The following is a 27,081-nucleotide window of genomic DNA, read 5'->3' as shown; positions in this document are numbered from 1 at the left end:
TGCTTGGCTCCACCAGGGTTCTCGGTCACCCATTTGCATGAGCAACAGGATTCCACACCAACCAAAGAAGGGTCTGTATGTGTATAAGGTGATTTAACATGTAATGACATTAATGCAGTCCTTTCTAAACAAAAAGAGATGTTTTCAGAGGGAAAGGAATGCTATAGCTTGATGGAAGAAGTTTAGCAGTGGCTCTGTCTGACCCAGGGTAGATTTTTAGCGAATGCTGAGAGATAATTACCCACTGGTATTAGCTAGAGCAGGGGATAAGCATTTTGCTTGAGGTTTTGCTGTAATCAGTTCACTTTAACTGTGTAGTGGCAGGAGGGAGGGAAAGATACTAGGAAGAAAATGATGAATTGGTTTTTTTGCAAAGTTTGACACATCACTGCTTTGGAGTGGCTGAAAACTTAAAAAAAATATTATGATTATCACAGTACAGTGTGGTTATTTTTTAATAAAAAAAAACTGTGGGACATTTTTCACTTTTCCACTACAATTTCTGCCATCACATAGTTTGTTGTTTACCTTGATTTATTACAGGTCTCTCTCTCTCTGTGCTTTTCTCAAAAAAAAAGCTGTACATCAGTGCTTGTGAATGACCCCAAGTTGATAACCTTAGGCATACGTTGTAGGTTTTCATCTCAAGCAACTGATTCCCAAAGTACAATGACAGGAATTCAAGTTAGTAAGTAACAGGGCCTTTATTTCCCCAGAGATACAAGTGTGGAAGTCAAGGGAAATACAATGACGTTGTTAATGTTGTATTTATAACTGTTAGTAGTCCCACCCTCGGCTTCATTGTCTGAAGTGTTACTGTTATTTTCATAAAAAGCACAGCAGGCAATTTCTATTTTATACAAATGATTTATTTCTACACATATGAGGAAAAAACATTTTTATTGGCTGTTTGTGATCTATTAAAAGAATTTTGTCATGATGTTTTATGCTTTAAAACCCTTTGATTAGATAAGCTAGTTAATAATTGGACAGCCTTTTGAAGGTGTAAGATTCTGCGCATTAATTTTCATCTCACAAAAGATAATCTAATTTTAACCATTACTTCTGCACTGGTAAATATTCTTATTAAAGATGGAAAAACTGATGCAAAGGTGTTAGTGACTTCAACAAAGTTGTCATGGGAGTTTGCCTTTAATGCAACTAATCAGCTCCTTATTCCTAATGTAGTTCCACACATTTGAATCATGCCCTTCCAAATTCCTTTTTTTTTAATTTGTGTGGATCTTTTTTCTCTTTCTATCTGTATTCTTTTCTTGTTCCTTTCTCTTAATTTCTTTCTTCTACCATTCTTTTTGTTGTGTTCAACTATAATGCAAAGAGGACATACATTTACCATAAAATCTTTTGTAAACATGTTATAATGTCTTACTTTAGCATAACTGATTGCCAATTGTTCATTATAATTCCCAATACTTTTACAAAATAACTTACTTTGTAAAAAAGAAGCAAGATTATAGGAAACACAGTTAGAGCCATCATTCAGAACACCGAGTTGAACTAAAACCCTTTTCAAAATCAAACCAATCAAATCTGGTTAACTTTGTTTTTAAATGGTTACAGGGTACCATTTACTGCTGGATTAGATATGTGTCTGTCAGTATATTTTAAGAAATCACTATTTTAATGTATTTTTGGCACAGTCAAATCTAGGAAGTATTTGAGAGAAACTCATGCCATGAGGTCATCATGAAACACAGCTTGATTAGGTTCAAATGACCTTTAAATAATCATTTGGACACGCGTTGGTTTATCCAAGCTTTCCAAAGTTTGCCCATGATTTTCTGTATGAAAACACTTAATTAAGTACTTAGCTAGTGCCCAAGTCTGAAGTGAATGTGACCTGACAGAAACACCACAAATCTTTGTAACGTGGTTTTAAATATCCAACCAAAGTAACATTAAGTGAATTTATGGCAAATTGTGTGATTCAGTTGCTAATCAACTAAACTGTTATTTGGGAAAGTAACAGAACAGGGTTTTGCTTTTAAGGTGTTTTACAGATCAAGTAAGATATTTCCTTTCCAAGAGAATAAAAGAAATCTTCTGGTTCCATCTCAAAGGACTCCTGTGAACTCCAGTGAGATAAACTCATGCCAGTATTATGAAATACAGCTGACCCCTGAAATGATGTGTGAACGAAGGCTTGGAAGATTTCTTTGAGTGGTATCAGAAGATGAGTACTTAAGAAATAACTAGGAAGTTGAAAAAAGTGTCTAAGGTATTTTAGATTATGCAGATAGGGACTTCAGACATCCCCACAGATATCCAGGACTGAATACAGGAAGATCCTGTCTGAAAGGCAGCTGAAGAAATACCTTAATAAAAGACCTTCTTGAGAGCTGTGGACCAAAAAGGAGGATTATATGCTATAGGGTGAAGAATTCTTTGGACTTTTCTTTTTCACCTGAAGCACTAATCAACCCAGAAGGAAGGAGAATTTGGCTTTACCAGAGAATGAAGTTATTAAGGAGAAGAGGGAATCTGAAACAGCTGCCGTGTCTGACATCAATAGGTAAGTCTCACTGCTACAGAGACCTGGACTGGCCACTTTTCAGATATCTTTGTGTGTATGCTCTTGGTGGCTTTGGTAAGGTTTCCAGGCTGTTTAATAGGGATCAAATCACAAAGATAGAAGTGTAACATAAATGTGGGAGGTATTTCATGCTTTATGTAAGTTTTGTTCTGGATTATCACGCAGGAGTCCAAGTGGTCTGTGTTCTGTTGTGTCTTCCCTCACTCTCAATTACCAGAAATAGCAAATGCAAATAACTGAATTTTAGCAGGCTCATGTAGCAAAACCTATGTTGAATAGGATGCACTGAAGTGCTACAATAAGATGTAACTTGAGATATCTTTTCATGCTAAATATTTGAACTTATGCTAATTCCCTATTCTGTCCCAGCTTTTTTTTATATTTACCCAGTTCCTTTTCATCCTTCCTTTGAAAGTCTTACCTCATAAGGCTTCATTTTTTTGGTATTGGAGATCACACAATCACAGAATCGCAGAATCACAGAAAGGCTGAAATTGGAAGGGACCTCTGGAGGTCATCTGGTCCATCCCCCTGCTAAGCAGGGCCACCTACAGCCAGTTGTCCAGGACCATGTCCAGACAGCTTTTTAATATCTCCAAGGATGGAAACTCCACAACCTCCTTGAGCAACCTGTGCCAGTGCTCAGTCACCCACACAGTAAAAAAGTGTCTCCTGATGTTCAGATGGAACAGGTGGAGATGCAGAGAATAGCCTGGATTTCATGCTTGCAATGTTTGGAGGCAGTTAAGGAGGAGCCTAAATGACATGATGCAATCTCATCATATATGGTTGTGCAGTTTTCCTGTGTCCTGAGAATAAGGCTTCAATAAAAGACTTCTACCCTACAGAGAGGCTAGAAAATGAAAAGCTATTTTAGGTGATTCAGCAATATGAAATTACTGTCTGAACTAGAATTAGGATTAATCTCTTAATATATGCAGCTGTGTGGACAGAGTAGAATAGGTGGAAATTATACTGATCCTGGTAAAATATAGTTATGCCATCACCTTGGCATATTTATCCCATATATTTGTCCCATCATCTTGACCTTAATAGGTCCTTTTTGACACATGGTGCAGGGTCTGTGCAGCAGTAATCAATTTGCTGTCAGAGGAAAAGTCATATAGCGACAAGTGGTGAGTTTGGAAGATTTGCTAGATTTTTTCTGTGCCCACTGAGATCACACTGCTTTTTACCTAATACATTCATGGAAACCTTTTCTACCACCAACAATAATGCCAGCATTCCCTTACCTTTTTACTGTTAAAAACATGCTAAAAGTGAACAATACCAACCTAAATAAGTCTAGGGCACTTGATTATCCTCCGTATTACTGATGGTCTTTTAAGTATAAAATTTTATAAGTTCATTTATTATGCAAGACTGTGTCAGCATTTTTCTTTCTGTTTTCACTTCTGAACCTGTAAACATATTTGATTCAATTTTGCCTTCTTTTTGTACTAAGCATTTTTTTTTTTTTTGCCTTGGCTGTAGCTGAAATGCAGAAAGCAGCAAAAAAATTATGAGCCCAAAATAATTAGGTACGGATAATTTCTGAAGCAAGAAGGGCATGTTAGAACGTGTTCTTAATGAAGTGCTGGTGATGTCATGTGCTGCATTCTTTATCTTTCAAAAGTGACTTGGGTTCTTTGGGATCTCAGACAATTCTTCTTTCCCCATGATTAACCTTTACGATTTCTTCTTCTCTCTCTCTCCAGTAATACAAGAGAGAAAGTACTGCCTTTATCTTCCCATAACAAATCCTGAATGCTTGCTTGTTCCAAATGTGTAATGTACGTGATAACTTCAGAGGTTTCATACAAGTTTTTTCTCTCATCAAAGTACCACACAGGTGGACTTGATCTTCCAATATGCTGATCACTTTTCCAGACCCAGTAAAACAGTTAAACAAATACTCCAGACAGTACTCCAGTTCTGTCTGAACTTTCCCTGACTAAGGACATTGTGCAGGGCTAAGTCCTTAGTTGCGTTATACTGACGATCTCATTTCAAGGCATATAAACAAGTGATGCTGTCTTAGCCAAAGAACAACAATGAGACAAGCAAACAAACAAATGAGCAGCTTGTAATCTCATCCAAAATGTCCCTCATCAGTGTAAAATACTGAGTACCCTAGTGTTTTTAGTTATGTAACACTTACTCTTTTGAATAAGCAACCCTCAAAAGATAGCAATAATCTAAAACCAGACCATAGCAACATTTGGAGCAATTTTTGTGACAAGCTGTAATTTGTTGCAGGAAAGACAATATAATAATAATAAATAATTCTAAATTTGAGTTGTTTTGATTTGTTTCTCTTAATATCATTCCTTTTAAGATGCTAAAGTATAATGCTCTCTTTTTTCTGCTCATGCTAGTCTCACTTCCAAGGGACCACTAAGAGAGGACTAGACTTCTGTAAGGGATTAGTTGTCTAATAAGAGTCAAGACCATGTCATGACTGGACAACAAAACAATGACATTTTTATCCAACTTTCTTTCAAGGCTTTAAAGAAGAATTGATAGGAATTTGCCAGGACAATCCTGAGACAAACCGCATGAAGTTTTTATGCTTTAGCCTGTCATGCACATTGCTGTTATTGCACCAAAGGAGCAAAGTTTGCTGGCTATCGACCCCTCATAAAACAGTGCAAAACAGACAAATTTGGGGCTTGATGAAACCCATTTTGAATTGCTTTTCTGTCTGCTGTGTTTCCCAAGAAGGTACAGCTAACTGATATGTCATAATCTAACTCTAAAGAGACTCATGTCCTGCTCGTGGGTAGAAGCAGTTAGGCATTTCTCAGGAAGGTGATTTTTAGTAGAAAACTGTACTTGAAACCAAAATCCTTAGCAGAAATGTGCTGCGTTAGATTAAGATTTCATAAGAAAAGATTTCGCAAACCTAAGATAGAACCACTTTTGGCATGGGTTTTGGCATGCAGCACTAGTGATTCTGGTTTGTCCAAGATATTTAAACAAGGTCAGTTCATCCGCAGTTATCTTGCTCCTTTGAAATTACTACTTTGAAAAGAACTCCTGACTTTGGGAGATCAGGTCAGATAGGAGCTGTTTTCCTAGTGCTGTGTGACCATTTGTATCCTTATTTTGTGGGTATCTGCCATAAAGAGAAATGAAGCAAGAAAAAAGAGGAAAAAACCTGGTGTGGTTAAAAATATGAGCTAGAGCACATCTCAGGAATTATGTAGGTAATGGAGAGTTGAAGCTGAAATGATATGCATACAAATAAGACTACACTCAGGTATCACATAACTTGAAATACTCAAATATCTTAGAAAATTCGCTGTGACTTTCATGTTTCCAACTACACCCAAGTTTACTCTGTTTTTAAGAGCTGAGCATCTGAGCCTAACTGAGTTGCAGTCTGGAAAGTGAATATTCCTTTGCCTATCTTCCCTGATAGACCTGATAAAACAAATGTATTCTGGGCATGTATAACACACACTCAGGCTTTGCTGCCACTTTCTTTAAAAGGACAGCCCATAGTTTTATGATGATGCTTTTTACGCAACAACTCAATGGGCTTTGGCACCAGCTACCAGGACTTTTGCTGTGTTTAATTTTATCCAGGCACTGAGTAAAGTGGGAACAAGAACGAGAAATGTAGCCTGTTCTGACACTGTTTCTGGCCATTTAGCTGGACCATCGTGCTTTTCTTTTCTGACCTAAAGATTTGGCTGCACATAGTAGAAGTATTTTTTCATATATCACTTTTCTTGTAGGAGTCCAGAGAGCAGAAGGAAAGATTTCAGCCCTGAGGAGCATTATTCTCAATGCGCAGAGACTTAATGGCACAATAAGTGCTTTGATTCATTCTCTGCTTTGTTGACTGGCTTAGAAATAATTTTAATAAGGACGAAAATAAAAAATTGGCATGCCAATTCCAGAATGTATCTGCCCTGCCTAAAGCTGAATTAGAACTCCCTGTCCAAAGCAGAGGGCAACCAGCTGCCAATTAGTATATACTTTGTAATAACACTGAGTATTTTTAAACAGTACTTTCATAAGAAATATAATATTTCTGTTTTTAACAGGTCTTTGAAATCTTCTGAATTCTAATAATGAACTTAAGATATGTTAGAAATTGCTTTAGCCTGTCAGCTTAAGGTAATTATTCTTGTAAAATGTTAACTAACTGCAAGGATAATAATTTGAAAACAGTAAGAGAAAATAAACATTTTGTAACTGTCAGAAATTACTGTGATTGTTTGGTTTTGTTTTGTTCTGTTTTGTTTTGTATTTTTAATTTCAAGTTGTCTCACAGATTGCCAGGTCTTGCTTCAAGATGCACTACAGCTATTATTACTACTATTATTCTTTCAAACAAGCCTAGACCCACCAGACAAAACAAAGTTCGACCTAAGTGGCTTTTCCTTTTGGATGTGCTGCAACTTTACAGCTTTGTGAGTTTGAAAGTGCTTTCACCAAAAGTATTAAAAAAATGTATTTGGAATTTTTTTTTTTTTAATGTATAAAGGAAGATGGGATATGGAGAAAAGGAAGGAATGAGAAAGAGAAGGAGGGAGAGAGGAGGAGAGAGGAGAAAGTCCCAAGGGAGTGAGGGAATACAATAAGGAGTCCCATAGGGGACATGCTCATTTGTGATGTGAAAGTCTAAGGAGAAACATCTGAAAGCTCTGCAGTGTGATGTCAGGTTTAAGTGACAACTCTTGTAGATACTGGATCACAGAACTGTATTTCAAATACACACTGAATTAAATAACTTTAAAAAGGAGTGTTCCCACTGAAATTCTCTTCTCAGCCACATGTGCAGAAGATACACTTGTACAGATCTGGAGAATGGTCCAATGGAGGGCCACCAGGATGCTCAGGGGGGCTGGCACACTTGCCCTTTGAGAAGAGGCCAAGGATCATGGGCTTGTTCAGCCTGGAGATGAGATGGCTTTGGGGAGACCTAACAGAAGCCCCCTGATACAGGGCAGTCATCAGGAGACAGAGCCAGGCTATTTAAAGAGGTGCATGGCCAGAGAAAAAGGGACAACAGTTGTACATTGGAATGGAAAAGCTACCAAATGGCACAAAGCAAAAAAACCCCAAAACCACAAAACCAAAAACCGATACCTTGAGGACAGTCAAGAAGTGGAGCAGGTTGCCCGGAGAGGCTGTGCGACCTCTGTCAGGTTTTCAAACCCCACTGTGTGCAGTCCTGAGCAATCTGATCTGACCTCAGAGATACCCCTGCACTGAGCAGCAGCTTGGACTAGAGACCTGCCGAGATCCCTTCCCACCTGAATTATCCTGTGATCCTGTTATCCTATGGCTACTTCCCAAATACAAAATCATGGTTACAGGTAAAATATGGTAAGGTACATATATCAGAAAGTTCTCTGAGAATTTGACTAACTTGATCTAAACGGAAACTGAGATACTGGGTCATGTATTATTTCTAGGACTTCCTTCCCCCTTTTCTCAGTAGATGTTTTATTTTCAAACTTGCAAATGGACACATCCACTGGCTGGATTTACACATCGCAGTTTACACCTTCTCCTACAATAAGCCTTCAGAAGAGCACAGACAAAGGAAATTACTGTGCCACTTGACCTGAACACCGTTCCTGGCTATTTTATGATCTGGTATAGATATCGCATCTGGGCATAACCATTCACTGCATGTTAGCATGCTCAGGGCAAGGGCACACACAGATGGACTCTTGACCCATGTGGTAGCCATATGAACATAGGGTATTCTGAAAGTGAAACACATTCCCATGCTGCTTTTAAGATGTTTGTATCAAAGACAGATAGCCACAGCCATAGCACCAAAGGTTTTCTTACAAGCTGAAATACTTGACAGCACTTAATTAGCTTTGTAAAAATCAGGCAAAAATATAGGCTTATAGGGAAAAAGATGACCACATCCTTGGACCTTTGTGAAATCAGGCCATTAAATTGTACCAATCTCTACATCACTAATTTACTATCTCTCTTTCAGACTGCCCTAGGAAAGCATATACCGCTAAGTTAGCACTGTGAAATATCTGTGAAATACATCTCCTGTGGAAGAAGAGCAGAAGAACACACACAAAAGAAATCTGTAATTCTCAAAATTTTTGTCAAGCAGGGCCCCTTTATGGCCTCATTTGTCTCTATGTAACCTTTGCTTGCCTAACTATCTTTAATTGCTGGCTGTATTTGAAGCCCTGCTGGGCTGGAGAGTTAAGTGACAAATGTGTTGACTGGCTCCCGGTATAAATATTCTCTCTCTTGCCCTAGATTACTTGAGCTGCTGCTGACTATAGGATAGCATATTGTATTGGCTTTCCTGAGAATTTTCTTCGTTATGTATGTAGCTAATTTGATCCACTTATTTATTTAAAGCAACTAAAACTGTTATCCATGGTTTGAGAAAAACAGAATCAGGTTATTGCTCTTTCCTATCACATTAAGCAAAACAATATAAGTCCCACAGTTTCAAAAGCCATATGTTTATAAGTCATTCCTTGGTCAGAGGAGCACTCATATCATCATGGTGTCTCACGAACCATTGGTATACTCTCATGGTTTTCTTTGGAATAGAATGACACACAAAAGAAACATGATTTTTTTAATAACAGCAGCATCCTTGTCAAATGTAATGGATGAGCAATTGCCATTTCATTTAGTCTGACTATGGAGCTGGGCATAGTCACTCAGGAATGTGGTGTTAAAGAGACTTTTATGTGCTTCCATGCCTAGCTAAAGAGAGACATTTTGTCTCTCTAGGTTCACCAGCCACTGTCTTCGCATTTTCTATGCGTTTTTTTTTTTTTTTCCCCTGCTGCAGATCTGACTTTTAACTTTGGATTAATTGCGCAGCTTTATCTTCCTGACTGTCATTTATGTACTTCTGGTTTTCCTCTTGATAAAGAACAGTAAAATGTAGATGTAACATAGTTCAAAATAGAAGGAAAGTAAGAAGGGGAAGAAACTCATTCCTCCTAGAAAATTTTTGAGAAACTTTTCTTCCGTTACAATTATGATTTAATTAAGTCTCTAAAATATATTTATAAAACAAAAAACAAATTGAATTATTGAATTCTGATGCACTTCTTTCAGGAATAGTATTCTTGTACATACTACTCTAGTAAGTTCCATTTAAGTAGTCAGCTGAGCTGGGCTTATACTGCTTTGCCCAAACTGTGCCAAGCAGCCAGGACTTCACAGAGAATCAGGCCATCTGCATGCTAGAAAGTCAGTGAATGTGGTGTAACTCTCTTCCCTGGGTGTCTTGGAATGTTATTACTTGGCACAGCTTAAAAATACCACTTGATAAAAAAAAAAAAGTAGTGTGATTTAGGGCCAGATTCACTGACACATTCCAGTTGCTTTGTGCTTGTCTGGTGATAGAAAACAGCAGTAAACTAACAAGCTAAAGTGGATTTATGATTGCTTTGCATATCTGACATGGCACAGGGCTATTAAAGCATACCAGAGGGAGTGCTCTCTTCTTCAGTGATGGGCTGGAGATAAAGGGAGAGGGTGTTTGTTCTTGCCTATAACAGAATTCCTGGTGATATGAAATAAAATCATAAATCCAGTTTAGTCATATATTCATGGTATTTTAATGTTGATTAAATTGTCTTCCCCTGCTAATTGTGGACGGATGTTAAGGCAGCAGAAATATCCCTTGGAGATTAAAACGGCGTGGAATAGCAATCCACAGATACAAGAAATATTTGAAAGCTTTTTTAAGCAAACACCGTGTGTGTATCACATGGTAAACTGTACTCAGTATGGGCTTCATATTCTTCCTGCTCACATAACTTTAACCGATCCAGCCTAAATGAAAGTCCATTGCTATCAAGAAGGAATGCCACCAATGTCATGCAGAGCAGATACATTCGAGTGTGTCTGTCTGACATGTGACATAAAAGGTTTCACTGAGCCACAGCAGCATGAATTGCGCAGTGGAGGGCCTTTGTCATCTCAGTTGAGGAATGCCTTAGACATTCAATTGGCCTTGGCATCTCTGGCGTGATGATAAGTGTGCACAAATATTTCACCAAGCACCAATTATTTAGAAAATGAAGTGCTTGTACGTTTTGCCAGGCAATGAGTTTCTCATGGCTAGCTTCAGTGTGCGTGCATCAACAAATGCTGTCAGAATTCCCCCATTAAGGTTTTTCTTCGCTGCATTTGGAGTGTTTTCCTTGTGATGGTATCACTGCTAAATGAGAATCATAGATTTATGTATTGAGGGTTTCATACTCTGAAGTATGGCTTTTGTGTGACACTTGCATGTCCCCTAGGAAACAATCAAGTACTAGGACTCTGTCCAGATGTGGAGAGCTATTCTTCTGGCAGCTGGATGAAGTGAAACTTCCAGCTGGGAGTGTATTAGATTGAAATGTTTCTCAAAGTAGCAGGGACTGGAAACAAGGACAAAGTCATTCTGCACAGGGCCAAACTAAATTTGTGGTGTATGGGAGCCATACGTACCCAGGAAATGTGTAAGCATGAATGATACCTGCTGCGTAAGAACTGCAATCAAAGCAAGAAAGAGAAAGTGGTGTGACTACAGCTCAGCTGTATTCACTTGGGTCACTCAGCAACCTCTGTGTCTGTATGCTGGCAGACACAAGGATATATTTCTGACATTGGTACTAGTCACATCATCCCTGGCTGGATGGTGTGCCCAACTCTTCCCCCTGAACGTCTTGTTTGAGTAAGGGCTATTCACATGATCAGATGTCTTCAGACAAAACGCAGAGAAGTTGTATTTTTCTGGTGGCTGTCTCTGCTAATAACTAAAATCAAACCAACTTTAAACACTAAGTCTCTAGTTTGAGCATAGTTGTCCTTAATAAGGCCTCAGTTGTTAGATTACAGTTTTTCTGGCATCTCACAAGAAAAACTAATTCAACATTTAAAAAGCTAATTGTCAGATTGCTTCATGAAAACTGAGCAAACTTAAAGTTTAGTGGACAAGTATTATTTAAAAAACAGTTCTTTGAGGCAAAAATAAATACCTCTTATTTTCGATGAAAATAGAAATAGAAATATCTCCAGGCTGATGCATTGTGAAATAGCTGAATGGTATGATGTACATAAACATCCACAGCATTTTTTGGCCTGTTTTCCAAGACCTTCTCTGTCTTGTCAGAATGTTCAGGGTAATATATCACCAGTCGAAATGAGAATGGATTGCTGTTGCAGATTATAAAATTTAATTATGGTAGAACTTTAATCTGAGATAAGCTTAAATGTCTCTGATGGGAAAATAAGTGACCACCAAAGCAGCCTGGCCACCCAAGCCAGCACTGATGTGGTTTCAGATACTTTGTTGAAAGCCAGATGTAATTAAATAAATTTTTAATTCTCCTTGTGTCAGATAAGCTTGTTGTGAAAAATATTTTCAGACTCAGATATTCAGCAGCTATTGTACACATTTTCCAGATACCCTATCTGTTGTGGGCTCTTTCTTCAGCTTCCTCCCTCTTTCCTCTTGTAAACACGTGCATCTTCATATAGTTTCCATCACTTACACATCAGTCTTGCCTTTCCTGTTCACTGAATTGCCACCATATCAACTTTGGCACTTTGTCCACTATATCTAGTGGACAAGTGAATACAAAAGGGCTGCTTAAGTTTATACTGTTAGCCAATAGTATCATTCTGCCTGTAAGTGTAGCATGTGTTGGCTTTTATGAGAAACATGTTCCACTACATGAAGGTTTTATCATTTGCATTTATGCTGCATATTAACAAGCTACAAACAAAACAGGGTTGCAGCCCAAAGCTATGGCTATTTCAAATCTGCTCTTGTGTCTGAGAAATCAAGTATTGCCTTCTTCCCATTAAGCATATGATATTTCATTTGTAATAGAAAAGTAAAGGATAAATTGCTGTGTGGATCCTTGGAGGAAGAGTGACTAAATGGGTCATGAAAGTTGTTAAACTTTGCTTGTGAAAAACTGGGTGGAGCAGATTTGAGATTCAAAGGAAGTGTAAATATAATGTGCAATTCTGACCCAAGTACCTGGAAGAGCTATTGACTTAAATGAAGAAGTGATGTTCAATGATGAATGTGTACAAGACATGCATAAATGAGTTTTCGAGCTGAAAATGTAAAGTGAGATTCAGAATATGGAAGATAAGGGGCCAGTCATACCTATCTCACCTGAATTGAATAATCCTGATTATTTAATTGGGACTGTTCATGTGTACGAGGATTACTGACAAGAATAAAGGCTTCTAGGCGCATGACCAGCTCTGGTTTCAAGGCAGCAGAGATATTGATCATGCTGCATATTTTGATTGACAAGCCAAACACCTTTTTACTGGAGCAAAATGACTTTAACGCGATGTGGTAGGTATTGAACATTTAAAAACCATAAATTGTGATCTGTGAGACTGACTAGAAATCATGGGAGTAAAGCAAATAAAAAAGTTTTATTTATTGTAATTCTGCATGTCTGCTTTATTTTGAGTTTAGAGCATAACCAAAACTCCACAGTTTTCAACTCTTCTTTTTGCTAGAGAAGGGCTAGGCATTTCCTTGAGAGTATCACCACAAGGCATGCTACAATGCCATGTATATATAAACTAGGTCTTTATAAGCAAGTTCAGGTTCTGGAAGCAGGATATACCTATAGCATTCTGTCCAGCCTAATATACCTTTTTTTCTCCCTCCTCCCAGTAATGTTTTCATATCAAAATGCAGTCACTGATTTATAGCGAATGGACTCATATATTGGAGGGATGCTGTTGCAAATTATGTCCTGAGTAAAGTGGAGGAGAAGCATAGGGGAGGCACACATGTCTTGGAAAGGGAAGGGTAGACTGCAGGACCACGTTCCCCTCTTACTGTGTCTCCATGTAAGGCACTGCCCCTCGGTCAGTCCATATTTTCCAGGCCACAGATATAAAGCAGTTTACTCAAGCTCTCATTGAGTAAACCACATCATTCTGGGAACCTTTTTGTTTCCCTGAACCTCCCAGTGCTCAGCCTGGGGCAAAGTAACTCACACCATGCATAGCGCAGTGCTGCGCTTAATCGCACAATTGAGACCATGGAGGAAAAGAACACAGGAAACCTTTATTTTTCTACAGAACTGATACAGTACAGGCAGAGTCTGCACAATAATGCTTCATTTACTGCCTTTCTCCTGTTATTTACCTCTTGGTGACCTAGCAGAAGCAGAGGTCACTTAGCTGCATGGTAGCTCTGAGTTCTGAAGCAACCGTAGGAGACTGCCAATTATTCATTGTTTTTCCACAGTTTATCATGGCTCTGGAATATGAATCTCTGTAGTGTTCTGAGAGAGGGTGAGATTGTCTAGGGGAATTGCTGTTCCCCTCCCTCATCATCACACAGACCAGCTCTTTTCACATCTGTAGCTACATAACATTCCTGTAGCAACCACTATGGAAGTATTCAGTGTATTTCTCTCTGTCTTCTAACACGGTTTAGCAATTGGAAATGGCGAGGAAGAGTCAGCAAGCTGTAGCTGGATAACTTTATATGAGCCACCAGAAAGAGGGACTTTCCTGGCACAGTCTTTCCTTTACAGTACATAGAACTACTGTATTGTATCTAACAGCCAGAAATATTTTTATTTCAGCAAGCTTCTCATTTCATGCAAAAAAGATAACAACAGAATCACTCATTCCTGATTCCTGCTGGGGTGCGCCGCAGTAAGGCATATAGGAAAGACACAGAGCTGGTAAGAAAAAGTCTTCCAGGGCAGATTGCCACCATGCAAAATGGTTGTAGAGTTTCTGCTTACCTCAAAATCACCTTAAAACTGAATGATTAATGCTGATCAGAGGATTGTCATGATACCTGTGGGATGTACTGGTTCAGAACATTTATATTTCATATTATTCTCCAAAAAGTATATCTCAGGAAAAGGTTTTCTTCTGTAAAAATTTCTATAGGAAGTGACTATCTTTTGTGGGTTTTCTGAAGGAGCAGATGATTAAGTCAGGCTGACTAAGAAATTATCTTGATATTTCAGTGTTCTTGGACTCTAACATGTGTTCAGACTGAATGTTATCCATAGATGACATATACTGTGCATTGTCAGCCATCTGTATTTGTTCTGTCTGTTCCTCAAGGGGCATCTGATGAGTCAGATTGGTTTTTTCTGGTGGACCCTTCACCTGCTAGAGATGAGAGAATCTTTAATCCTTCTGCTGGGGGCAAAACCACAGAACATCAGGCAAAGTAAACTCTCTACACTTTTATTTTTGTTATTATGTATTTTATTTTATGTTTGTATCTTTTCCATTTTGATTCCTGCTTCAGAGCACACCTTCATGCTTTGCTGTCTGTATATTCCAAGAAATAGCTACCACAGGCTTAAACAAGACATAAGTTTACATTGCCAAGAAAGTAACTTCCCAAGCCACCCCTGGATCTTGGCTCCAAGACTACATATGTGCTTCTGTTTAGTTTGAACTAGCTAAATCTCTCCACATGAGACCTAGATGCAGTTTGCGAGATACTTGGCTCCAGGGGTTGTTCCCTGTGTGGAGGTGCCATGCTTGGCTCCTTCCACACCACATGTTCTCATGTAACATGCGCCCTCATTTCCCTGTTACCAAATGGTCATCGTGCTGGGTTGCAATTTGGGCACTTGGAATGAAAGAATGCCAAAAGATACCAATCATCAGGATCTTCTGAAGGTGAACTCTGTAAAATACAGTGATTTATTTTTATATACTGTTTTGCATAGCCACTGATTTCACACTGAGAGCTGCTGACTGTATACTCTGGTCCCATGCCAGAGAAATTATTAGAATCTAAGTAGCCCAGTTCATTATACTCTTATTAGCCTAAGTCTTTTTCCAGGCTGACGTGAAAATATCTGGTCTTTTGCGTGGTTGACATGAAAACCTGGTGCTCTGCGTGGCTGAGCACGGGATTTGGCTGGAGCCTTTAACAGAGTTCCACTGATTTAAACTTACATAGGACTTGAATTCACGTCGGATTAATTTTCAACAGGATCCTTTTATTTGGACTGTCATGTAAGTTCTCGTTGCCCAGTCTTGACAACCTCACTTGGAAGGTAATTCTTTTAGGAATGTATGTTTCTTAGATCTGTGTCCTGCTCATTTTAAATACTTGATTGATTCACCTCTCAGTGATATAAATATATCGTTAATGTAAATACATTGCCTTCACTAGTCCTTTTTTGGATGCATTCTGGCACAAGTGAGTGTAAAATCTGACCTTCTGGTGATTAATTCATGGTATTTAATTTTTCAATCTCTAGCTTGTAAAAATGAAGAAACAATAATAATAAAAAGACTTATAGTGCCAGCTGTGTTTCAGGTGAAAAATGATTCAACATTCAAATCCTCTTGGCTAAAGGCCTAAATGTTAATCAAGGCATTTATTTTTATTTGGCAGAAAGACAGAGGTAAGATAGCTCAGTCTTCCAAGGTTTAGGCTGCCTTACCTGAATATACAGCAGTATGAAAAATTGTGTAAACTAGTTATTTGCAATAGACCAAACATTTATTTGTCTCTCATGTAAGCATTTCTCTGGTTTTCAGGGTAAAAATGTAAGACCAAATCTGTGCTCTTGCATTATATTAAGAGAATGTAAAGTCCCTACCTAAGAATGCTAAACTTATCTATTCAGTTTCCAGTTCTTAAATTTGTTTGCTCTAAGCTGCACATTTTAATGAACACATTAGATGGAATAAATGAGGGGTAAAAACAATTCATGATGTGAAAGAAATAAAAAAAATTTTTACATTTGCACTTTGCAACTCGGATTCAATGCAACAAGGGCTCAAGGCTGTTTCTGTGCCTTTTGCACGTCATTTCAAGCTATTTTTTTCATTGAATCATAGAATAGGATCATGGAATCATTTAGGTTGGAAAAGACCTTTAAGATCATCGAGTCCAACCATTAACCTAGCACTGCCAAGTCCACCACTAAACCATGTCCTTAAGCACCACATCTACCTGTCTTTTAAATACCTCCCGGGATGGAGACTCAACCGCTTCCCTGGGCAGCCTGTTCCAATGCCTGATTACCCTTTTGGTAAAGAAATTTTTCCTAATATTCAATCTAAACTTCCCCTGGCGCAACTTGAGGATGTCTCCTCTTGTCCTATCACTTGTTACTTGGGAGAGGAGACCGACCTCCACCTTGTTGCAACCTCCTTTCAGGTACTTGTAGAGAGTGATAAGGTCTCCCCTGAGCCTCCTTTTCTCCAGACTAAACAACCCCAGTTCCTTCAGCCACTCCTCATAAGACTTGTGCTCTAGACCCTTCACCAGCTTTGTTGCTCTTCTTTGGACATGCTCCAGCACCTTGATGTCCTTCTTGTAGTGAGGGGCCCAAAAATGAACACAGTACTTGAGGTGCAGCCTCACCAGTGCCGAGTACAGGGGCACTGTCACCTCCCTGGTCCTGCCAGCCACACTATTCCTGATACAAGCCAGGATGCTATTGGCCTCCTTGGCCATCTTGGCACACTGCCAGCTCCTATTCAGCTAGCTGTCGACCAACACCCCCAGGTTCTTTTCCACCAGGAAGGTTTCCAGCCACTCTTCCCCAAGCCTGTAGCGTTGCATGGGGTTGTTGTGACCCAGGTGCAAGATCCGGCACTTAGCCTTGTTGAACCTCATACAGTTAGCCTCAGGCCATCGATCCAACCTGTGCAGATCCCTCTGAAGAACAACTGTGCCACTGCTGATGATTATAAAGCAGAGTGGGCTTCAAATAAGAGTCATTGTACAGGGACATTAAAATGCATGGCTTATGTATCACAGTTTAGAGGTAAGATGGAGTTACAGGAATACTAAGGATGTCCTCTAGCATCAGTATTGGCTGGTATAAAGTTTGACTTCCAGGTTACATGGCATTGTAGCGGTGATACTCCTGTCCAGTCTTCCATCAACAATTCAGATGCACTAGAATCTCACATATTAGTTAATGAATTGTTTTAATTTCAACTCCAGATTCAGGCACTCAAATATATGTGCCTACAGTACAAAAATCTACATGCAATGCAAACTCCCACTGTAGTCATTGAATTCCGTGTAGGCACTATTGAGCTTTTTGGTTCATCTAACAGATATATAGCTTGTTGCTTGCTGATAGATGATTAGTGTAATTTTAGACTCAGAGAGATATCCAGCTGCTGCTTCAGAAGAGCACAAGTCTCTCATATGTGCTCCCATAGCTCACCTGACTTGTGAAGGTTTCTCAAATACCTAAAGGAGTCTCAAATGTTATACCTATCTCTAGGCAAAAGAATCTCCCCCAGCATGTCCATTCTAGGATGAATCCAGTAGCTCTCCAGACCACATTTGGCATGATGCAGTTGCTTAAACATAGGTATTCAGTGCCATTTTAGACTCCCTACAGTCTCCCATGTGGTCTCCAGCTACTTTCGTGGAAAATCACAGGTCTCCCATTGGTCTTGAGTCACATCCATCAGATGTGTACAGATATTTTAACATCCTTGGAATCTCAAATGGCACTTGGTTCTTGTGTTCATTGAAGTGCATTATGACTGTGTATTGGCCAAGTCCTTGATACAGTTGTCCAGGTTATTCTGCTTGTCTTTTTTCAGCTACTTAGAATGGTCCAGATGCCATGTAGGTCCTGTTTCGTATATGTCAGCCCTGTGTGATTTCTTAGCTACCCTTGTATATTACAGAAGACAAAATACACCTATGTTTAGGCAATTGAATTCAACGCCATGTCTATAATGTGAGATTAGATTCATAGTTCACAGGTGCACTGTGATGCACACCTGATTTTAAGTGCTTCAGCATGAAACTAAATCTTACCCACAGACATGTTCATATCAACTGTACAATGCTGAGAACTGCCCAAATAACAGTAAATCTTCTTCCGACCTATAGCACTGATTATGCCTTCTGTGTATATCTTTATTCAAGGTGTTCTTGATAAAGAATACTTAGATTGTGTTGTATATAGTGTTTGTAACAGTACTGCTAAGCACTTAGCTTCTTTCTGATATTAGCTGGTGGAGCAGAACAGGAGATTCATTATTAGAACACTTTAATGTCTTGTCGCCCTGCTTTTCAATGACTCATCTCAGTATGCATTATATTTCCTGCATTTTGCCTCATGGTTCTTTAGCTCTGCTGTTTGTTCTGTTTTGACTTGACCATTTGCAAGAAACACTGTCCCTGATAAGACAAGTAGTGTAACAGGACCCATTGCTCACTCTGAAATGTTTTATAAAAGAAAAAGTAGTGAGTCCAAATATTTACATAATGTGGTTTGCATGACGTTAACTCATTGAACTTCTGGTTGCACCTGAAGAACAAGTTTTTTTAATGTGATCTGATTACAAATCTTAAGCCAAGCCCTCTTCTCTGGTACATAAGAATAGGTCCTAATGAAACCAGTGGGAGTTATGTACATGTATCCAAGTGTAAAATCTGGCTCCAGAATTTGGCAATTAGCTCCTCATTTTAATGACATGTCTGGAATTTTGGTTCCATCATGGCAGTGGCGACAGCTTTGGCTCCTCATTTTACTTTTCTTTTATATCCTCTTTATGCAGTTTCTTTCATTTGTATTGCTGTAGAAAATATACGGAAAATTGGTCAGTGATTGCTAAGGAAACTGAGTGTGCGGGTTTGAGTTGAGCAAGAAGAGTTTCGAGAACACGGATTATATCAATTGAGGAGCATGTGTAGGCAGAAAGAAAATTGTTCTATGAATACAAATGATTTCACTGGGCACCAGACATAAATAAGACTTTTTCTCACTGTTGCTGGATTAAAATCTCATGTTTTCTCCCACTCTTGTGTGGCATTATTCCTATTTCATGCTATGACTGGTCCTGAGATTAAGTGCCTGAATTATTAAATACACATGTAACTTTACGCAACTGAAACAGAGATCAGAAAGGCAATATTCTTTGGTACACTGGTGAACCCTAGCCTAAAAGCTTTGAATTATTCATTATATAAGATGATTTATTTATTTTTTAAAATAGTATGCTTCTACTGAAGCATCCAGGAATGTATTTTTCTGTGCTTCAGTATATCTGTATTAATTTAAGTTTGTAAAGCAGTTAGGATGTACAGATTCTGTAATTTGAGTTTATATACATATACACACACATCCACTCATATTCCCCCATGTGTTTACACATGTACACATGTATAAAGACTATATATACACATAATTATATATGTGTATTGTGTATATTATGTATTGGAATTATAAACATATATATATGTAATTTGACTGATCTTGCCTGCTTTGAGATGTACTGAAATTAAGCATCTAATCTAAGGTAGGCATCTTGGCTTCTTTTGTAATCAGTGGAAAAGTTATTTTCAGAAGAGTTGTCCAAGATTACTTGCAAAAATTGTCCTTTTCATGTTCTCTACGGATGACAGAGGAAGCTTGCTTCATATCCAACGTCTGCCTTATACCTAGTTCAAGTAAGCTGAGAAAGATCCTGTTCAAATGTACTTAATCAAAAAAATCGAGACCATTCTACCAATGTAGTTAGTTAAAAAAATTTAAACATTCAATTTCTATGCAGTAATATTTCTTGTGACAAAGATCATTTTGGTCTTGTATGGATTACTGCAGTTGTTTGGTGCTCAGCCTGACTATGCTTCTTATTTCATCATAAGAAGGATTAGTGGACATACTGGTGGGAACAGCAGAAGCTGCCAGAGCTTGTCTCTGTTAGATCAATCGCTGCTGCAGCTGAGTTAGTATTGGCTCCAGTATGATTTTTTTTTTAGCATTCTCTAGTTCAGACAGAGGCCATATGTGCACCAATGCTAGAGTCAAAAATAAGAATAAAAATTATCTTCATTGCACTGTGTGGTTTTTAAGAGATTGACACTGACATGAATAATTTGACCTTTTCATATAAATGTCTCTTAGAAACCAGATTTGGCATAGGTGTCCCTAGACTCTTCTATGCTTGTGAAATACTATAAGCAAATTAACGTAAAGGAGAAGCCAGGTAATTCCTTCACCTTCCCAGACTAAAAGCAGAGTCACAACAACCCTTGCTTTGTTATGAAATCTCCTTGTTGAAGTGTATTTAAGAGTTCTATTAGCATTCTGCACAGACACTACTGAAGGAGTAAGCTATTAAAATAGTGTTCTTACTTGACATCAAAAATCAGTAATTTTAAGAGCTGCAACATGGTATTTTTCCCTTCTGAGTCACCAACTTTCCCTAGAGCACAGTGAATTTATTAAACTATGATTAGTAATTGTTTCAAAGGAGGAATAATATGTGCTGGGAATATTCTATATTCCCAATATCTAGTGAACTTCTCACTCTTTTCCATTGTGGGCCCTTTAAAACATTTGTCTGAGCAGACTGACTGAGTTATTACTCTTCATAAAGTAGGAACAGAAGAAATTAAAAAGGAAGTTTTCTAGTCTGTTTTGATTTCACACTTGGATTAACAGAGCAACAAATCACAGTCCATTTATTTGTTCCTGTTTCTGCCAGAACCAGTGCCTAATTATTTTAAATTATCTGTATTCTGGTCCACACCTCAAAGTATGGGGATAATTTCTTATACTTAAGAATGCATAAACTTAAAAGAGCTGCTAATGTCTTTTGAGATTTCTATCTATCTTTACATTTCCCTTCATCAAATAAATATTGAGCCTCCAACTAATGGCTTCATTGTCTAAATTGCCTGCTAAAGAATAATCTTTCTGGTGCACATTGCTCCTACCAAAAAAAATGATGTGTGGATTTCTTTTTTTTTTTTGTCTTCACAAACATTTGAACTTTCAAATAGTTTCTTATTTTGATTTGTGATGTGTAAGGTTCAGTGCTAAAGTTTTTGCTAGCCAGCATGCTTATATTTTTTGGTTTCCAAGGGGAACATTTTACTATATATGACTTGTCAGAGCAGAGGTTAGAGACATCTTGAAATCTTTCCAATACCCTGTGCTAGGTTTCTAAATGTGAAAGAAAAAATATCAATGTTTTAAGGGTATAATGAGATGAAAATGCTAATGTTATGAAGGCAGCATATGGCACAGCTGGTCAGAGTGAACCTTTCCCACCATCCTCTTCTTTCATCATCGTTAGGTCCATTTTCAGGGAAATCGTTGATGGTTAACCTGAAGGAAGAAATCATTAGTGCTATATATATTTTATTCATCTAAACACACACATACAATCTTCAAATGTGTTTATCTATATGTGTTTGTGTGTTTATACATACACATATACATATTTGTAGTCATTACACTGATGCAAGCATAGCTAAAGGTGTTTAGTTTACACACACCAAGCATTGACTGAAAGGCAGTTAACATGAAGCAGGTAGTTCTCTCAGATCTGCTGGGATGCATTCACTTCTCAAATATCTCAACCCAACCCTAGGAAGTGAAGGTGAACCAGCTCCATGCAAACCCTCTTCAGCAAGGGCAACTCTTGGTCACTGTCATACAGAAGGATAAGACCAGAGCCGGGTGGGGGGGGTTGGACCAGGCGACCTCCAGAGGTCCTTTCCAACATCAACCATTCTGTGATTCTGTGATTCTGTGATTCTGTGATTCTGTGAAGCGATAGCTTACATTCTGCACTGAAGACTACTGGCTAAACTATCTTTTTACCTAGGAAATAGAGGATACCGATTAGTTACCAACATAGTACCTTCAGACTGATAGCAGCATTTACAAGAAAAAGCTATGTTATTATGTTAAATAAATTTATTTTAATTATATTACATTATAACGCTATGTATTGTACAAAATATGTAGAACTCTATGGGCCATAAAATAATGTATGTGAATTCTTTAACAAAACTCAGAATTTTTTTTTTCCTTTTTTTTTTTAATCTCTGTTTAGCATGACTACAATGATTTACTTCACTACAGCTCTCATTCCCTCAGAATTGAGGAAACTCATGAAACTCAGTCCAGAAATATGATTGATGATATTTTTTGTTCTTTTACGTGATGAATTAAGTTCGTACGATGTTTTACTTTGTCTTTCATTTTTTTGGTGTTTCAAGATAGTATTTTTGCCAAGTTACCTGATAAGAACTTATTTAGTGGCTGAAGGAATTTATAAAAATGTGAACTATAGATATATAGATATAAGTGTTGCAAATTCTTTTTTTTTTCCTGCACTTACTGCTACAAAGACAACAGTAATAAAAAAAAAAATCTGAATTTTAAAACTTTTTCTTGTTTGTCCTTGTATTGCCACCACTTAAATGATTGTGCAGTGGTCAGGGGTACAGGTAAAGGCCATAGACCGAGTGAACACTCTGGCAAGAGACTACGGAAAAGGAAATGCCAAGATAGTGCAGCACAGAAAAATGTGACAGGAGAATTGATATGTTTTCCTGAATTACTAGCAGGTTTAGTAGTGGGTTAAAAGATGTCAAAACACAGGAAGAAGAACCTGTATAAACAAGTGTGGAGTCAAATATTAAGACCATGACAAGTCTGAGACGAAAGGACAGATCCTGATGAACCACCAGGATTTAAACATTTACTTAAAATTTAAATATTTAAGAACCTATTAAATTTAATAGACTTCCATTCAGGAAGGTCCAGGAATCACAGAGGATACTTACATAACCAGAATTAGCTAGCTAGCAAGACAATGTGAGATAGCAGCATAAAAACTTGACAGATGTGTAGTGTTTGTTACTAGTTTGGACGTGCTTTTGCTGTGGATAGTTATCTTGCTTTTTAAAAGTTTATTTCCAAAAAGGGATAATAATGTATATTCAAAGGCCAGATGTTTCACAGGAAAAAACACCACCTCAAAATATGAAAGCCACTTGATGCAAAACAACTGTAGATGGTATCTGGTTGGCTTAAATACAGCTGGAATACACAGGCGCCTGATACCCATCACAGCTATAGTCAACGGTTTTCAAAGACTGCTTAACTCTTTACACTGCAGCTTTCATTAGGAGCCTCCCTACTAAGCTGGAATATCTCTAGGATGCTTAAGGGAAGTCAGTGATGACTGCTTACAAGTTCTTGAGGTATGCCCTTTAAACCCTGCCAACAAACGGATTGTGATCAGGATTAGGTATACAGGTACCTGAACTCTAAAAGTGTTCTAAAATGCTCGCACTGTTTTTTGGAAATAATGTGTAATAGATAAGAAGTCTGGACAGCAATAAAGGACTTGGATAACCATTGACTTGATTTAGTCTGAGGAGGGTATTGAATCCTCATCTCCAAAATGCTGGAGAATGTCCAGGCCATAGGCTATAGCAGGTGACCCTTTCTTGAAGTTGGATTATGTCACTCCAGTAAATATGCCTCATCGTTTCGTAGCTTAGTACTGAGAGAAGAGGAGAAAATGTCGTTATCCACGATTCTTTGTTCCTTGGTGGTCTGGGCACTGGCTTAGAACATGGGGAATGTACAGGCTTAATCTTCCTCTGTCTCCTGTCCACAAGGAGAGTTCTGGGCATATTCACCAGACTGCCAAAAAGCAGAAATTATCTTCCTCTGGTGGGTGGTTGTTAGTCTGAGGAGAATGAGAATGAGGCAGAGGTTTAACTGAAGTGGGGGCAATATCATCATCTGGAGGCACCTGTGTTCAATGAAGAGAGAGAAATGCCTCTGTCTGGAAGGCAGCTTTACTTTCTGCTGATCTTCAGATTTACTTCAAAATCTCCAATGACTATTGTAGGAAATTTGGACAGTTGTGTTAGGTGACCTGGATCATTCTCTGAAGCTATGCACCTGCAATTTCAGTTAGATATTACCTAAACTGAGTAGGATGGGTTCCACATGCAATTTAATCTGCAACAAACTGAAGAGTAGGCAAATATTAAACCATTTGAAAGAATTGGTATGGGCTCCAACACTGAAATTCTGATATTCCTTATAGCCGCTGTCTGCATAATGTTTCATCAAAATCCTCTTCAGGAGACCAAATCTGAACATATGTTTCTTCGCGTAGTTATGACAGTGTTTTAGTCCTGGATTTTCGGCCTCTGATTATAGCTTCCACAGAAACCTCTCTTATTAGTGTGTCTTGATGTAGTTCTTAAGGCTACTAGATTTTTCACAGCTAGAATGCAAAGGTATATGGTCCAACTATATGACCTAACCAGTCCTTACTCCATACTACCTAAATAGGCAGTGCAGGTGAGGCGATGTGAGCTTCTATTGTGTTATCTCTTTCCAACTTAAGGGTTGGGGGAGTCTAAGCTGCTTCTGAAAATGAACTACTATCAAAACATTACTATCTTGTCACATAGAGGCTTTGACAGGTAACATGATCAGCTTTTGACTTGATTATTTAACTTATCCATTAATCTTAAGTTCCTTAAGGAATGCTAGAGTACTCTCCAGCTCCCTTCTCAACAGAATCCACCCTTGGAGGAGCAGTTACCTGCCTGATTGAAGCCCAGCAACTTTGGTTGCCTTTAGCTGCTAACTGCAGTTTTATTCATTGTATATAGAATTTCTGTACTATCCTGATAAATGCACATCTCTCAGTCTTACTGTTTTTATGTCGATTTAGGTAGAGTTTCATAAGTAATTACTCTTCAAATCTCCTCTTCAAAAGTATATTTCAGTGGGAAATATGTCTGGTGGGTTGGATTCAAAATGAAACAATGTGCTGTTAATTCTGTATGTTTTTACAAGATTAAACCATGTGAAAAATGATGCTTAATATTCAGTAGCATTTCATAAAGCTATGCAGAACTCGTAAGACTTCATGCATTAGTACATTTATAAGGCAAAAAACCAATGCAATAAAAAGTATTTATGAATTTGTCACATAACAGAAAAGGGAGAGGAAATTTCTGACAAATGTCTCCTCTGGTTTCTGAAAATAGCTTCTTTCTGTGAAAAAAAAATCTTTTCAAATAGAAACAAAACTTTATTTCCACAATATATGCATCTGCTCTACTTCTTACGGAAAGTTGTTCATGTGGGTGATCAGGAGACCATAAACCTTGTATCAAATTCAACATAAAAAAAGAAAATCTAAAAATCATGGAAAATCCAGGTCTATTTCAGAAATTATTTAAATGTGTAAATTAGGCATTCAGGGTCCTAGCTCCACTGAAATAAATAACAAATATCTTGACTTGAGTATGAGACAGGACTTAATCCACTTATAATCTGGTCAAAAAATAGGTGCCTGTGATAAAGTGCAGACAACCTTGAATTCATTTTTCATTCAGTTGAGTGCAAAAAGAACACAATTTGCAAGCAAAATATATGGGAAGAAAGTAACAGTCAAGAGGGTGGAAGATAAGGAGACTCTTCCCATCCATCCAGAAGACTTTTATTAACCATTTTTTCTCCTCCCTTTCTTTATTCTCTGATCTCTTAAATAATACTGAATTTGCCTGCCCACTGCTTACCTGGTTCACCATGAATGGTCTGATCAGTTTGTTCCTTAGCTGTATTACACGTGGTTTACACCATTTATTATATTATTGCTGAACTTCATACAAAATATTTTCCAAAAGGTATTACATCGACACATAGTATGCCTTATAGTTATCCAGAATTCATTACTATAGAGAGATACCTAGATCCATTTAATCATCAGTAGTAGTACATGACTTTTGCTAAAAGTGCCATCTGAACCTTAGTTTACTTGGCCAACATCTGTGTAATAAAGGTCAGAATCAAGGCAGAAGCTACAATGTAGTATTGCAAATGCAATTTATCCGCTTTCTGGCTCTGAGTTCTGCACACTGCTGGAAGGCTGCCTTCCCTTCCTGGTTCCCTCTCAATTCTTCCTTTTGAGAGATCTTCAGGTGTGCAATGGCAAACTTAACAACCGAATATGAAAAACATGCTAAATTCCTGCTTATGTCAAGAGTTTATGTTCTCCCATTAATGCATTTTGCAGGAAATGTCTAAAGCCAGGGACCAAGACAATGATTTAAAGAGAATACATGGGAACTGGCAGGCAATGAATTAGCACCCAGTTCTTTTGCCAGTGTGAACATTTGCAGTTTTCAGCATGCTAGAACAATGCCAAGACACTGCATTATGCTAAATTGGATTAAACATATAATGATTTAATGTATAAATTAGAATAATCCTTTCAGTGAATCAGGAGATTGAAATAGCTTACCCTGTTCCTGCAATATTTCAGGTTATCCTAGTAAAGTACTACAGCAAATGTGCTTTTCAAAATGTGAGTTAGTTTTGGAGGAAGAAAGAGTTCATAGCGTGCACAGCATGAATAACAGTTTTTCCTGCTGTGATATTTTGTGCCTCTGGAATTGTCATGCATTAAGGAAAACTTACTTGTTCTCTTGGAGTATATCTGGCAACCCTGAAACAATACCCAAACTTAAAGAATATCAAAGAATAGAAAATGTTAAGGGCCTAAACTAGGATCTAGAGAATATATGACTTTTATGTCAGACTATGTTTACACTATTTCAAGATTTTGAATGCACTTATTTAGAGATTTAATTTTGATTGAAGGATTGACATTAGAAATTTCTCAGGAAAATAACCTATTTCAGGGGTGGGACTAATTTCACATAATTTTCAGTATTTTAATTTTTGTAACTTTGAACTTTCATTTATTGTAAAATAATA

At 37.9% G+C, this 27,081-nt stretch overlaps 1 long non-coding RNA gene across 1 annotated transcript in view; it reads left to right on the top strand.

The window, feature by feature from the left end:
* Positions 1-2,099: 2,099 nt before the first annotated feature.
* LOC148055863 (uncharacterized) overlaps positions 2,100-27,081 on the top strand; it is a 113,396-nt gene continuing 88,414 nt past the window's right edge. Inside the window, exon 1 of the long non-coding RNA XR_015705185.1 lies at positions 2,100-2,533. This is a non-coding gene — a long non-coding RNA (uncharacterized LOC148055863). The remainder of the gene's footprint in view (positions 2,534-27,081) is intronic.

This window comes from Nipponia nippon, unplaced genomic scaffold (genome assembly GCF_047370975.1).
Source record: "Nipponia nippon isolate SJK-2023a ecotype South Korea unplaced genomic scaffold, ASM4737097v1 scaffold_2, whole genome shotgun sequence".
NCBI classification, from domain to species: Eukaryota; Metazoa; Chordata; class Aves; order Pelecaniformes; family Threskiornithidae; genus Nipponia; species Nipponia nippon.
Note: the sequence above shows the minus strand (reverse complement) of the source record. Positions and strands in the feature narration are given on the sequence as shown.